Genomic DNA, 13,698 nt, shown 5'->3' with positions numbered 1-13,698 from the left:
TGGGTGAGTAGGAGGAGCTTGAAGTTGATTCGGCGTGGGACAGGGAGCCAGTGAAGGTTTTGGAGTACAGGGGTGATATGTTCACGGGAGCGGGTGTGGGTGAGGAGGCGGGCAGCAGAGTTTTGGATGTATTGAAGTTTATTGAGGACTTTGGAAGATGAGCCGTAGAGGATGCTGTTGCAGTAGTCCAGTCTTGAAGTGATAAATGCGTGGATGAGAGTCTCAGCTGCAGAGAAGGAGAGTAGTGGGCGGAGGCGGGCAATGTTTTTTAGATGGAAGAGATAATCACTCAGCATATAATAATAATAAATCATAAATAATTAATTATTAATAAATAAAATAATTAATAAATCTGATAATAAATCAGACTATGATCCTGTGTCTGCCTGCTGATCCCTGAGTCCAAGGACATGCGTTTATTTAAAGATCTAGACTGTTTCACTGATCTATAAAGGTGATTTGGACATTTTGTTGAAAGTAACAGATTAATGTAGTTCTGTGTAGTGTTTATGTAGTTCTGTGTGATATTCATGTAGTTCTGTGTGGTATTAATGTAGTTCTGTGTAGTATTCATGTAGTTCTGTGTAGTGTTCATGTAGTTCTGTGTAGTGTTTATAGTGTTTTGTTTTACTGCAGAACAAGTATTTTTAATTTTAATCTGCTGGTGAAACTTCTGTTCTTTCACTTTCACTCAGCAGAGTTGTGTGTGTACTTTTACTTAAGTAAAGGATCTGAGTACTTCTTCCACCTCCGACCAAAGGGTTCACTGTAAAATAACTCAGCGATGCTGCTGTCTTATGTGTTAACATAATGAGAAGGAGCAGGACGTGATTATAAAGCAATAACTTTGTGTTTATTCAGTTTATTTAATAAAGCCTGACAAAGGCTTCATATGCTGAGTGATATGCAAACTCAGTCGTCCTTTAAATCAGGTGGTTCTTTAAGTCTGAAGTCTCTCAGGACCTGAGATCAACCATAACATTTATTAAAGCTGCTTTAAGTGTTATTTTATCCAATTAAAATAAGTGTTAATAGCTCTATACTCCAACAGTAATCACTGTCAGAGGGTTTGGTCAGGAAGTAAAGACAAAAGACATTTTCTGGTATCCCTGCCCACTTTATCCAATCAGGACAGAGAACTCGTAAAGAGGCGGTAAAATAAAGAGGAGGGAGGGAAAGCTAACTGCAAAACAAACAGCAAGTTTACAGCAGCTTTAATGTTCAGCAAACAAAATCTGTTTTCTGAATCAAATTCTCACATTCAGTGTGTTAACATTAACCTCCAACATGAAAATATCTAAAAAGCTCAAAGATGCCTCCCTCCTCATCACAGGGCTCATCAGTGCCTCAGCTCAATTATTACCTATGAAGAAAGTATCACCTGTTGGTAATTCCAGGTGTTTACTGGTGATGTTGGAGCGCCCTCTGGTGGTCAGGAAGTAAAACAACCACATACTGACAGTAGCACTGGCAATGCTTATACAACTAACTGCCTGTGTATACAATTAATGATAAGATACTTTTGAGCATTAAAATGTCAGATATAATCCAATAATAACCAGAACTTAAATGTGAGTGGGATTACAGGAGGATGCTGACAGCACTGACAGAAACCACAGAATGTTTGACTTGATAAATTCATGTGTTATAAATATGATGGTTGATTTAATTTAAAGTCAGTTCAGTGATAACTTAATCTACTAATTTCAGCCATAAACATAAACTCGTATTACTTGATTACTGAGCTGTTAAAGGGAATGATCACTCTGTAGTTTATTGATTTAGTAAGAACAGATACACCTAGTTGAAGGTTTACTATCTGGAAACATAAACCAGATGAAATAAGCAAACTGCAGCAAAGCTTTGCATCAAAACTGATGTTTTAATCTACATCAAATATATAATTTAAAGAATAAAATAAACATCCATAGTCATCAGTCCACGTAGACAAAGAATGGGCCATCATCCATCGCTGGCTGACAGTCATCGACTACTGAGCTGTTTACCATCGTAACGTCATGATTAAAAGTTGCCCCACCAGAGAGTACAAAACTTAGTGTGTCTTAGGGTGTCTAAAATACTTTAAACTAATGACACATGAACAATTAAAATAATTTTGTGAGTAAAACATTGAGACAGAAAACTCACCACTGATAATCGGGAAGGTTTCAGCACTAGTCTGATGGTTAATGTCCTCCTGTGTGGCTACACAGCGGCAGCGTCCTGTCTTGGTCACAGTGGTGTTGAGGGTAACGTAGTAGCTGCCTCCTCTCTCTGAGACCTGAGGCTCCTCAGCAGGAAGGATGTTTCCAGCGCCGGCTCTGGAGATGCACCTGTGAACACAATATAAACAGCAGCTTATTAAGGGCAGCACAGCATTTACTACTGGACTGTGAGATATCAAGTATAACTAAGGCACTAGTGATGTAATCATGTTGTTTTTATCCCGTCACTGACTGAAACACTGTGTTTAAGAGAGAAGACAGGAGAGAAGCAGAAAAGCACAATGTGAGGCTCACACTAGATTTACAACCAGCGTTGTGTCACTACAATGTTGGTGCTAAACACAAATGAACAATGTTAAACTTCTCTCTATTTTGCCTGCACCCAGAGCCCCCTCACCTTTTTACCTGCAAAACTCTGCCAAAACACGTCACCCTTCAGATTTCAGGGCTGTCATATCAACTACAGACTGTTGATGCACGGACACAAAGATACAGTCAGATGTTGAGAAGGAGACAAAGCTGCCCGTCTCTCTTGTATCGTGTGAGGATCATCTCACCAAACTCTGATCAAACTGTCTGAACCCGATGGTGCAACTATGAACCAAGAGTCTGTCACTACTCTGCCCATTGCTGCCTAAAATGCTTTCAGAAACATGTTGTAGTGACTGTTTAGATGTAACACAGTCCAGCAAAAGTGTGAAAAAGACCTTGATACTTGAATTGTTTATACGTGGCGGACCCTGCCACCTTTGTAGCCTCAAACAGTGTTCTGGGACCTTATTCTCCTCTGAGAGCAGCTTGTTTACTCACTGATGGAGAAAATAAATACATCTGAGTTTGTATTATTACCTCATTAATGCTGTAAATGTTAAAATACTGAGTGTGAATGTCTTCTCCAAACATCGTGTCCCTTTAAAGCATTTGAAGCTGAGTTTGCAGTGTAACACAGTTAAAACAAAGCAGAACAACTAACAACGTTTAACCACAGATGGAGAAAACCTTCATGAACTCATCACGACTGTTAGCAGCTTTTTGAAAAGTCAGTTTGAAGCCAATAACATGTCTAATAATCATTATTATACATGTAGTTAATTATTATACATGTAGTTAATTATTATACATGTAGTTAACCACAGCAGTGCAGCAGGTGGCGCTGTATGAAAACAAGACGTCCTCTCAACACACACACAGTTCATGATGAATGACACGACGACTGAAGACACACTGACCTCCTTTAACAGCACAGTGAGGATCAGACACACACAGTTGTCAGTCAGGACCTCACATTAGAAATAAACTGGAGGATGATGAAGAGTTAAGATGTGAAATAACGACCAGAGGTGACGGAGTGAGCAGACACCGAGTGATGCGGCTCCTCGGCTCCTGGATGAGCAGTGAAACTGAGCTGTCAGCTGCCGCATGTTCCCTGTTTCTCACCGTGTTGCTGTCCGAGTATTTCCCCAGTCGACGTCAGCAGCCAGACACCGACCAGCAGCTCTGCAGAGCCGCCGGCAGAGCTTTGAATCCCGGCGTGTTGTCCCGGTGCGGCCGCTCAGAGCAGGCGGTGCTAGCTAGCGGCGGCTAGCGGCAGCTAGCGGCGGTTAGCGGCAGCTAGCGGCGGTTAGCGGCAGCTAGCGGCGGTTAGCGGCAGCTAGCGGCGGTTAGCGGCGAACTTCACGCGACCAGCCGTTAACTGACGTTTGAGGTCAACTGTCGTTTGAGGCGCGTGCAGCAGTTGTACACAGACACAAACCAGCAGGTTAAATACTCATAATAATACAATGGGGTCGACAATATAATATTATACGTATTTTCACATTAACATTAAGTATAAGCTGTTCACTGTGGGTCGATCGATTATCAGCCGGGCCAATTATCTGAACTGATATTCAGCATTTCTCTGATTATTGGACTCATCATTTCTTTTTAAATGTACTTAGTTACCTTCCATCACTGCATTTCACAACAAAAGACGGTACATTATTTATCATCATGTCCGTGTGTCCAGGTGTTCCTCTGACTTTCTCTTCAGTCTTTGGACATCCTCCAGTTAACTAGATAACTAGGTTATTTGTAAATCCACCACTCATCATACATTGGACTGTATTCAGATCCAGACTCTGTTGGAGCCTCCTGAAGCATCGAGCCCAGCTGCTGTTCCTGCTCGGTCTGTCTGGGTTAGTTGGGATTCAAGTATTTAAACCACAAGTTAGAAACAAAAAGAGAAGTTTTCCCTCTTTACCTGAAATCTGAGGTGTTTATCTTAGCGTCCATTTTCAAGACTGTGGCGCCCTCTACTGTCCTAAAACCAGCCTCGATGTGTGGAACAGAAAGGTCTGATGGTGCAGGTGTGTGTGTGCGTGTGTATGTTTGTGTGTGTGTGTGTGTGTGTGTGTGTGTGTGCGTGCGTGACAGGTGTGGTGAGTGACACATCCTTTTAAAAATGCTGCTATTCTCCGTTTCTTGTCAAACATCTTCTGTGGTTAACACATGGGCTTAAGAGATCTGTATGTTTCGTTCCACGACATAAAATACATCAGTAAATAACATTTGGATTAAAAACCTCTTATGTGTATTAAAAAGGAGCGAACACGAAACAGAGGTTGTCAAGTCAAGCTTTATTTATATAGCACCTTTAGCCAAGGCGCTTTACAATTAAAAAAAATACAATTACAATTAAATACATCAGATAAAAGCACAATAAAACAATAAAATAAACAATAATAATTAAAAAGGAGCGAACACGAAACAGAGGTTGTCTGGGACATAAAACCAAATGTAGATGGACTCAGGGGGTTGGGTGGGTGAGTTTGGGTGGGTGAGTTTAGGGAGGTCATATCCTCTTTTGAGAAGGCTGCTACTTTCTGAGAAACTCGTCCCTGCAAACATTCTCTCATGGTTGCACTGTTAGAAGATATAGATGATAATGCGTGTGTGTGTGTGTGTGTGCGTGCGTGTGTGTGATAAGTGACATATCCTCTTTTAAGAAGGCTGCTATTTTCCGTTTCTCATCAAACATCTTCTGTGGTTAACACATGGGCTTAAGAGATCTGTATGTTTTGTTCCACGACATAAAATACATCAGTAAATAACATTTGGATTAAAAACCACTTATGTGTATTAAAAAGGAGCGAACACGAAACAGAGGTTGTCTGGGACATAAAACCAAATGTAGAAAGTTGACTGCAGTTTTCTCACTGATATATTTTCAATATTTAGCTGATTTTGTCCACGTTTGAGATATAAATTGTTAGAAATATGTTTATGTAAAAAAAAAAGTTACACGTTAAATCTAACACTTAACTTTTTTTGTTTACATATAAACATGTATTGCTCTATAGGTCAGGTGTGTGCGCCTCTGTCAACAGACAGTTACAACGTGAATAAAACAGAATACAATCATTTGCATGTATTTTTGTTCTATATTTAATTAAATACTGTACAAAGACGAGATATTTAAGTTTCAAACTGATAAACTATGTTGATTTCTGTAAATATTTGCTTCTTGTGAATCTGATGGCAGCAACACGCTTCAAACAAGTTTGGGATAGTGGCAACAAAAGACTCTGCAGGTGAACAGGTTCATTGGTAACAGGTGATAGTGTCATGTTGAAAGGCTCAGTCAGGTTGTTGTGAGGTTCAACTCTTCGTGAAACACATGATTGTGTAAAGGATGTTTCTACATGGACTCAGGGGGTTGGGTGGGTGGTTGGGTGGGTGAGTTTGGGCGGGGTCATATCCTCTTTTGAGAAGGCTGCTACTTTCTGAGAAACTCGTCCCCTGCAAACATTCTCTCATGGTTGCACTGTTAGAAGATATAGATGATAATGCGTGTGTGTGTGTGCGCGCGTGCGTGCGAGCGTGTGTGTGTGTGCGTGACAGGTGTGATGAGTGACATCCTCTTTTAAGAAGGCTGCTATTTTCCGTTTCTCGTCAAACATCTTCTGTGGTCAACACGTGAGCATAAGAGATTTTTAAGTTTTGTTCCACGACATAAAATACATCAGTAAATAACATTTGGATTAAAAACCACTTATGTGTATTAAAAAGGAGCGAACACTAAACAGAGGTTGTCAAGTCAAGTCAAGTCAAGCTTTATTTATATAGCACCTTTAGCCAAGGCGCTTTACAATTAAAAACAAATACAATTACAATTAAATACATCAGATAAAAGCACAATAAAACACAATAAAACAATAAAATCAGTTAAAGTCAGTCAGGAGTGTTAAAAGCCAGGGAGAAGAGGTGGGTTTTGAGCAGGGATTTAAAATTCTCTACATTTGGAGCTGTTCTGATGCAGAGTTGCAAGTTGTTCCAACGTTTTGGAGCAGCGACCGCGAAGGCTCGATCACCTCTGGTTTTTAGCCTAGATTTTGGTTTGCTGAGGAGGAATTGCTCGGCTGACCATGATGTTCTACATGGAGTGTGGGCAACAAGCAGGTCACCAAGATAAGGGGGAGCCAAGCCATTCATGGCCTTGAAAGTCACTAATAAAATTTTAAAACTTATCCTCTGGCAAACAGGAAGCCAGTGGAGAGACCTCAACACTGGGGTTATGTGCTCAGTTTTCTTGGTGCCTGTTAAAAGGCGAGCGGCCGCATTTTGGACCAGCTGGAGACGTTGGATAGAGGACTGGTCTAGGCCCACATACAGAGCGTTGCAGTAGTCCAGCGGGTTTGTAATAAAAGCACGTACCACTTTCTCTAAGTCACCCGGGGGAAGGTAAGCTTTTATTTTGCTTATTAATCTCAATTGGAAGAAGCTTGAGCTGACCACCAATGAAATTTGTTTTCCAAATTTAAAAGAAGTATCAAGGTGCACTCCCGGACTTTTCACGGAATTGAGCATATTTGAGGAGATAGGCCCAAGGATAGGTTCATCCCCCAATGGCAGCGGGGAGCCAAACACAATAACTTCTGTCTTGCTCTCATTTAATTTTAAAACGTTTGAGGACGGCCACAACTTAAAGGGACTTGGGGCAGGATCAAGAAATAAGACTCAATAGTGACTCGCCGGCCGCTGCGGCCGTTAGGGGAACTGCAGCCATCAGCCAAGCCGGCGTGGGAGCGCGCACAAGCTCTTCACAACAGTGCAGCTGATGCCGTCTCATCCCTGTTCGTCAGACGCAAGTTCCTTTAACTTCGTCCAGACAATCAAGCAGAGGTTGCAATGCACCTTTGCTTTTGATTTTTAAGGGCATGTATATCTGAACATCATCAGCAAAGACATGGAACGAGACATTATGCTTTTCAAATATAGAACCTAGGGGCAACATATATAATGAAAATAGGGTGGGGCCCAGAACCGAACCCTGGGGGACACCACATAGGAGCGGAGCATATCCAGATGAATAATCTCCCAGGCGAATTGAAAAAGTCCTGTCCGTCAGGTAGGAGTTAAACCATTTTAGAGCAGTACCCCTGATCCCAACAGAGCTCTCCAAGCAGGACAGGAGGATATTGTGGTCGACTGTGTCGAAAGCAGCCGTTAAGTCGAGGAGAACAAGGACTGCCGAGTGACCGGAGTCGACTGCTAGGATCAAATCATTAAAAATCTTTAAAAGAGCTGTCTCAGTGCTATGAAGCTGTTTAAAACCAGATTGAAATTTTTTATGGATACCATGTTGATCTAAAAAATCTTGAAGCTGCGATGAAACAACTTTCTCCATGACTTTGGACAGAAAGGGCAATTTGGAAATGGGCCTAAAGTTGGAGAGTACAGTTGTCTGGGACATAAAACCAAATGTAAAAAGTTGACTGCAGTTTTCTCACTGATATATTTTAAATATCTAGCTCATTTTCTTCACATTTGAGATATACATTGTTAGAAATATGTTTATATGTAAAAAAAAAAAAAAAAAGTCCGCTCTGACACGTTTGTCTGACGGTTGAACAACATCTGAACCCGACTAACTTCCTGAAACCAACAGACCAACGTTGACATCCACTTCAAGCAGTGACAGGAAGTCTGCAGGGTTTGAAATTCTCTTTAATTCTTCACACAACTTCTTCTTTCACGTCTCGTGTACAACAGAGTACAACTGCCAGGAAAGATGTATGAACATAGTGGAAACACCGGAAACATTTTCTTGGCATGACTGTCAGGAGAAATTTGTCGTATAGATAAGAAGAAAATGAAACAAAGGAAACAGACTTTGACTGGAGCTCTTTTAATTATAACGTTGTGTCTTCTGCTGCAGTTTGAAAGCATCTGACTGGAGAATTAACTGTTTATCTCCGTGAACCAACTCATTATATTCACATAATGTCGTCACTTTGCATTTTCTTTTGCTGTTTTTCCACAAATTCTGTTTAAACGTTAAAATCTTTTGTCTTCAGATTTGGTTCGACAAGACGTCGTACAAACTAGTTCGTCCAGAGCTGAGCTTAGTTTAGTCTCCTGATGTTAAATATGCATCAAACAAAGCTAAAACGTTTAACAGTAGTTCTGTAACACTAACAGCACATTCACCAGAGTTTATTTGATCTTTCCCACAAATCTGATCTAAATGTTAACCATGCTGTACTTTCCTGGACAGATGTTGTTGCAATAATCATAAAATGTTCAAAACATCATAATTAAATATAATGTGTGATTTTGCAGAATGGTCTAATATAAATATAAATATTCAGTGTGGTTTTGAGGTCGTTGTGTGTCAGGAGTTGTTAAAGTAGTTTAATGTTATCAGACAGATTGGAGTTAACGAGGTGACAACAGAAGAGAGCAGGTGGCCTTTAATGCTGACAGAGCTGATTATTAATGAATCATTCTGTTCAGTGAGAATTAAATGAAAAGTTTGTGTTGAATTCTGATATTTGGTGAGATTCAGTTCCACTCTTGTGAAGCTTTAAGAGAAAAAATGATCGACCAAACAAACTTTGACTCTGTTATTAATGTTGTTGAGGACAAAGACGAGCTCTTTCACTCTGTTCTATGTTGCTTTATTCTTTTATTTTTATATTCTGATTATCTGATGCGTCTCCAGCAGCTGGTCAGTTGTGATTGCAGTTTTCTCACTGATATATTTTCAATATTTAGCTCATTTTCCTCAAATCTGAGGCATAATTGTTAGATTTGTTAGTTAAATGTTACATCTATATGGGTCACCTGTAATATTTAGATTCAACATGTTCGTATGTAAAAAAACAAAACGTTAAATCAAAATCTAACATTTAGATTTGAAACTTAACTGTTTTTGTTTACATATAAACATTTTTATGAACAATTTGTCTCAGATGTGAAAACTGCAGTCAAATTTTTTACATCGGACACTCGATATAAAACATCATCAAGCTGAACTCGGGGAGATAATGACTCCATAAATTTGCTGACAAATCCTGAAAACAGACGCTTCTTACATGTGCAGAACTTGCCTGAGAAATCTCCTGTTTTTAAGTTTCCTTCAGTCTCAAAGTAATCCACTGATAGTTGTCTGTTCATCAACAGGTTCACTGCAAACAGGAACTACTAACAGCTAATTCGGCAAAGTTTTAATGGAGTTTTATTTCTGTTGCTTTTTCGTTTTAAAACAAGTCTCCAGCTACTTCAGTTGTTGAGGAGAGTTTTACTGTGAAGCTCCAGAAATGTTTTGTGGACTATGAAACTTCACCTGACTTTACATCAGCATGAGGGAGGAGATGATGACTGAGTTTCTGTTTTGTTTGAGTGAACTGTTCCTTTAACTGTATTTCCAACAAACCACTGTGATGTTTGTGTTGCCTGAATATAAGGAGGGAAACTGGGAATTTCTTCTACATCAGTGTTTTTGTGTGAAATGTTTTGTGGACTGTGAAACTTGGGGCTGAGTTACACTCTTCATTACAGCCTGTTTCTTTCAACACGTCTGGAGCGGATCTTTTATTTGCTTGTGTTGGAGGAACTGCAGAGATGTTTCACTGCTGCTGATCAGGTCGCAACAGGTCAGGAAGAGAAGCAGCTTTGACACATTAACAGTGAAGCTGAAGCTGAATTTGAGGCTATAAAGTTGATTTTTTTATACACAGTGTGAAGACAAAGTGCAGTTCACGAGTCATAGTGAAATATGTGGTTTGTACCGGAAGTGTTGCAGCTCTCACTGCCTGCAGGCTGAGGAGCAGAAACAGGTTGTGATGAACCAGTCAGGGTGTTGAGGAGTGTCTGAAGCTCCGTCATATAGAGACACCATCAGTGTGGTGAAGTCCTCAGAGGACATCGACAACTATGGAGCTTCTTCCTCTCGTGTGTCTCTGTCTGCTGAGCTGCTCTGGAGAAACGTCTGCTGCTGGAGACGGTAAGAAAACTGATCATCACTCACTGAGAGTTTTTAATTCTCACTTTATTTCATCTGAACAGCGGAACAATGTGGAAACATGCTGGATGTTACAGTTTTTTCCAATTGCTAAATCACAATTTTGCAAACTAGGCTGGTTTTATCAAAATACTTAACACAATTCACAAAACCACACACCCAAACTGCAAAATACCTCATACATCCTGCAAAATGAAGCACTGCAGCCAAAACTACATATAGCATCATCAAAATCAAACTTTTGCACCAAATGGCACACACTTCATTCATATTACCAGATTCTTGTCTATCCAACTACAAACTGTTGGGCATAATGAAACGCACTCTCATCTTTAGTATGCTTTGCCATAATACTAAAATAGTTCAAATTGTAGATAATTCTTCAGATTGTTCACATGCACAGAAATATTTGCAGATGCACACACATGCTGTTGAAACATTTATTTTTTATTTTTCACCAAACAAGTCAGTGCAACAGTGCACAGCAGATATATTTACATTGGAGTTAACAAAACTATGCTCACAAAACAGTAAACTGAAAAAGAAAATTGCAGAAAAAAATGTGCAGAAAAAATATAAGGAAAAAAAGATGGTGGTATGAGAATGTTGTGGAGTCTGTCCAGAAATGTGAGAATATGGGCTGTTGTATGGTCCAAGGTTGGCAAGGTCTTCCATTGTTGTTGTAAAAAAAAAGAAAAGGTGCTCACCTGTGGTCTTTTAGTGCTTACTTATGGAAGAATTATCCTATCTTTATTCAAGAGCGTAGATTTTCAGTTTGAGAGCATGATTTCATTCCTTTTCAGTGACACAGCTCCTTCTCGTGCTCAGATTTATTCTCCTCAAGCTCACATTTTGTGCTCGCACTGAGATGTTTGCTGCTTTCTTTCAAAATGTGTGCTTGAACTCAAAAATCACATGCTTGTGCTCACACATCTTCTTCTTGCACACAAAAATTTCGCTGGCATTCAAATATGTCCTGTGCTCGCTCAGATCTAATGTGCACGCACTCAGAACAAGCACCTCCTCTCCGGTTGAGGAGTCTGCTCAGACTCAAGGCTGTCCCTCCCTGTGCTCAAAGTATTAGTGTTGTGACGTTAACGAACGAACCGATTCTTTTGAACGGCTCATTAACATGAACGATGGGAACCCAGTCACAGCTGGGAACCGTATGTATGTATGTATGTACGTACGTACGTACTCCTCCCCTGAGTGGGACAGAGAACAGGAGGGGAAAAAAGTTACATGTGGAGCACGGTGCTTATTAGATATGCAAATGTAGCATGACGCCACCTGAGTTGTTCACGCTGCCTTTGCGTAAAAACAGAAACACGTGACTGCCCCTGCCTCGGAGAGTGTGGACCAATCAAATGACGGACGCCGCCTTGGGTGCGTTCCTTCGCACTGTTTTTGAGCGCTCTGCAGGGGCGGATATATGGTCTGTTTGTAAAACTGCTTCTCTCAAAATACACCAATTTACCATATTATTATTATATTAGCCAGCTATTTAAATCATCACCTATTTAAGACGCCAGCATATTTATGTATAATTAATCTTAAGTAATCCTAAAAAGGGTTATTGTAGTTTAGACTTTTTTCAATTTAATATTAGCGGATATATGTTATATAGTATAAATACTCACAACAGTGTAGTAATGATATGATAGTTGAGTGGTTAAGTACAATGTTAGATGTTGCATTTTAAACCATGGGATGCCGGTTCGCATCCCGGCTGCCGCACTCCCGTTTGCAATCATGCGGGGATCCTGCGCCAATTTTCCGCATCCACCTCTGTGTGAAAGTTTCAGATGTGGTGAGGGGTGAAATTTCGCTGCACCTGTGATGCGGAGGTAGTATCAGAGGTGGTGTCAGAGGTAGTATCTGGGTGGGCGATACTGCAAATTTTGGTATCGATCCGATACCAAGTAATTACAGGGCCAGTATTGCCAATACCGATACTTTTTACTTTAAAATCTGCATGTAGCCTCAATAGGAATACTAATGTTCCTTCAACAGATACACAAAAGGGTTATTGTATTCTGCCATATTCATACTTCAGGTTTGAGGCTATAGATCTTAATATAAAGGAGGATCTATAGAGGATATATAGAGGATCATCGGTGCCTCCCTCCCCTCCCTCCAGGACACTTACAGCACACGTCTGGCCCGCAAAGCACTCAGCACTGCGGGCGACCCCACCCACCCCAACCACCAACTCTTCAGTCTCCTGCCTTCCGGGAGGAGGATGAGGAGCCTCCGAGCGAGAACCAGCAGACTGAGAGACAGTTTCATTCATCAGGCCATCAGGATGCTGAACTCCCTCCCAGCGCTGCCCCCCCTTCCCTCTCCTTCTCCGCCCGCCGCCCCCACTAACTATGGACATTGTTGACCCCCCCCCCCCCCCCCCCCCCAAATGGCACCAGTCACTTTTACAACTCAAAAACACTTTAAAATCTATTTGCACTGTGTAAGAATGTTTACAATTTCATTGTCATAGACCAGTTTACACCATTTTATACTGTCATATTTATATCAAACTGCCATATTTATATCTATATTTATATCCAATCCCAATACTGACATACCTATTCCACACTATTTATATCTCCGGACTTTATATTCCCGAATGTCTCTTAGCTGTACATATTTTATTTTTATTTTTATTTTTAGATCTATATTTCTATTTTATTTTATATTCTTATATTTCTTATTTCTGTCTGGACAGAGGGAAACACAATTTCAATTCTCTGTATGTCTTGTACATATTGCAGTTTTGACAATAAAGTCGACTTTGAACTTTGAACTTTGATAAGTATATATTTTTGACTTCCAGTAAAACAATTAAGATTTATTTCAACTGTCTGAATATATGATAATAGTTTAATCACTCTGCTAAAATGACATCTCTGACCACCAATTACACTTTGAAAAACAACATTAATTAATGCTGGAAATAACTTTCACTTCTAGAAATTGCTACCTGGATATTGTTTTGGTTTTTGTTGAAAGGCCTCTGTCAGTGACGTCTGTCTCTATGCCTGGGGTCTGGTTCTGGTTTGGGGAGCTCTCTCCTCCTCCCTCCGTTTGCTTTGCAGCTCAGCGTTAACTTTTGGGTGCTGCTTTTAAATGCTAGTGAACCTAAGTGAGCAGGTGGAGAGGAGCACTGTGCATAAGGACTAGATGCTGCAC

At 40.4% G+C, this 13,698-nt stretch overlaps 1 protein-coding gene across 1 annotated transcript in view; it reads left to right on the top strand.

The window, feature by feature from the left end:
- LOC140997852 (butyrophilin-like protein 1) overlaps positions 1-13,698 on the top strand; it is a 158,962-nt gene that overhangs the window by 79,001 nt on the left and 66,263 nt on the right. The gene's annotated exons all lie outside the window — the stretch shown is intronic.

Source organism: Pagrus major, chromosome 6 (assembly GCF_040436345.1).
Source record: "Pagrus major chromosome 6, Pma_NU_1.0".
Classification (NCBI taxonomy): domain Eukaryota; kingdom Metazoa; phylum Chordata; class Actinopteri; order Spariformes; family Sparidae; genus Pagrus; species Pagrus major.
This window is presented reverse-complemented; position numbering and strand designations above follow the sequence as displayed.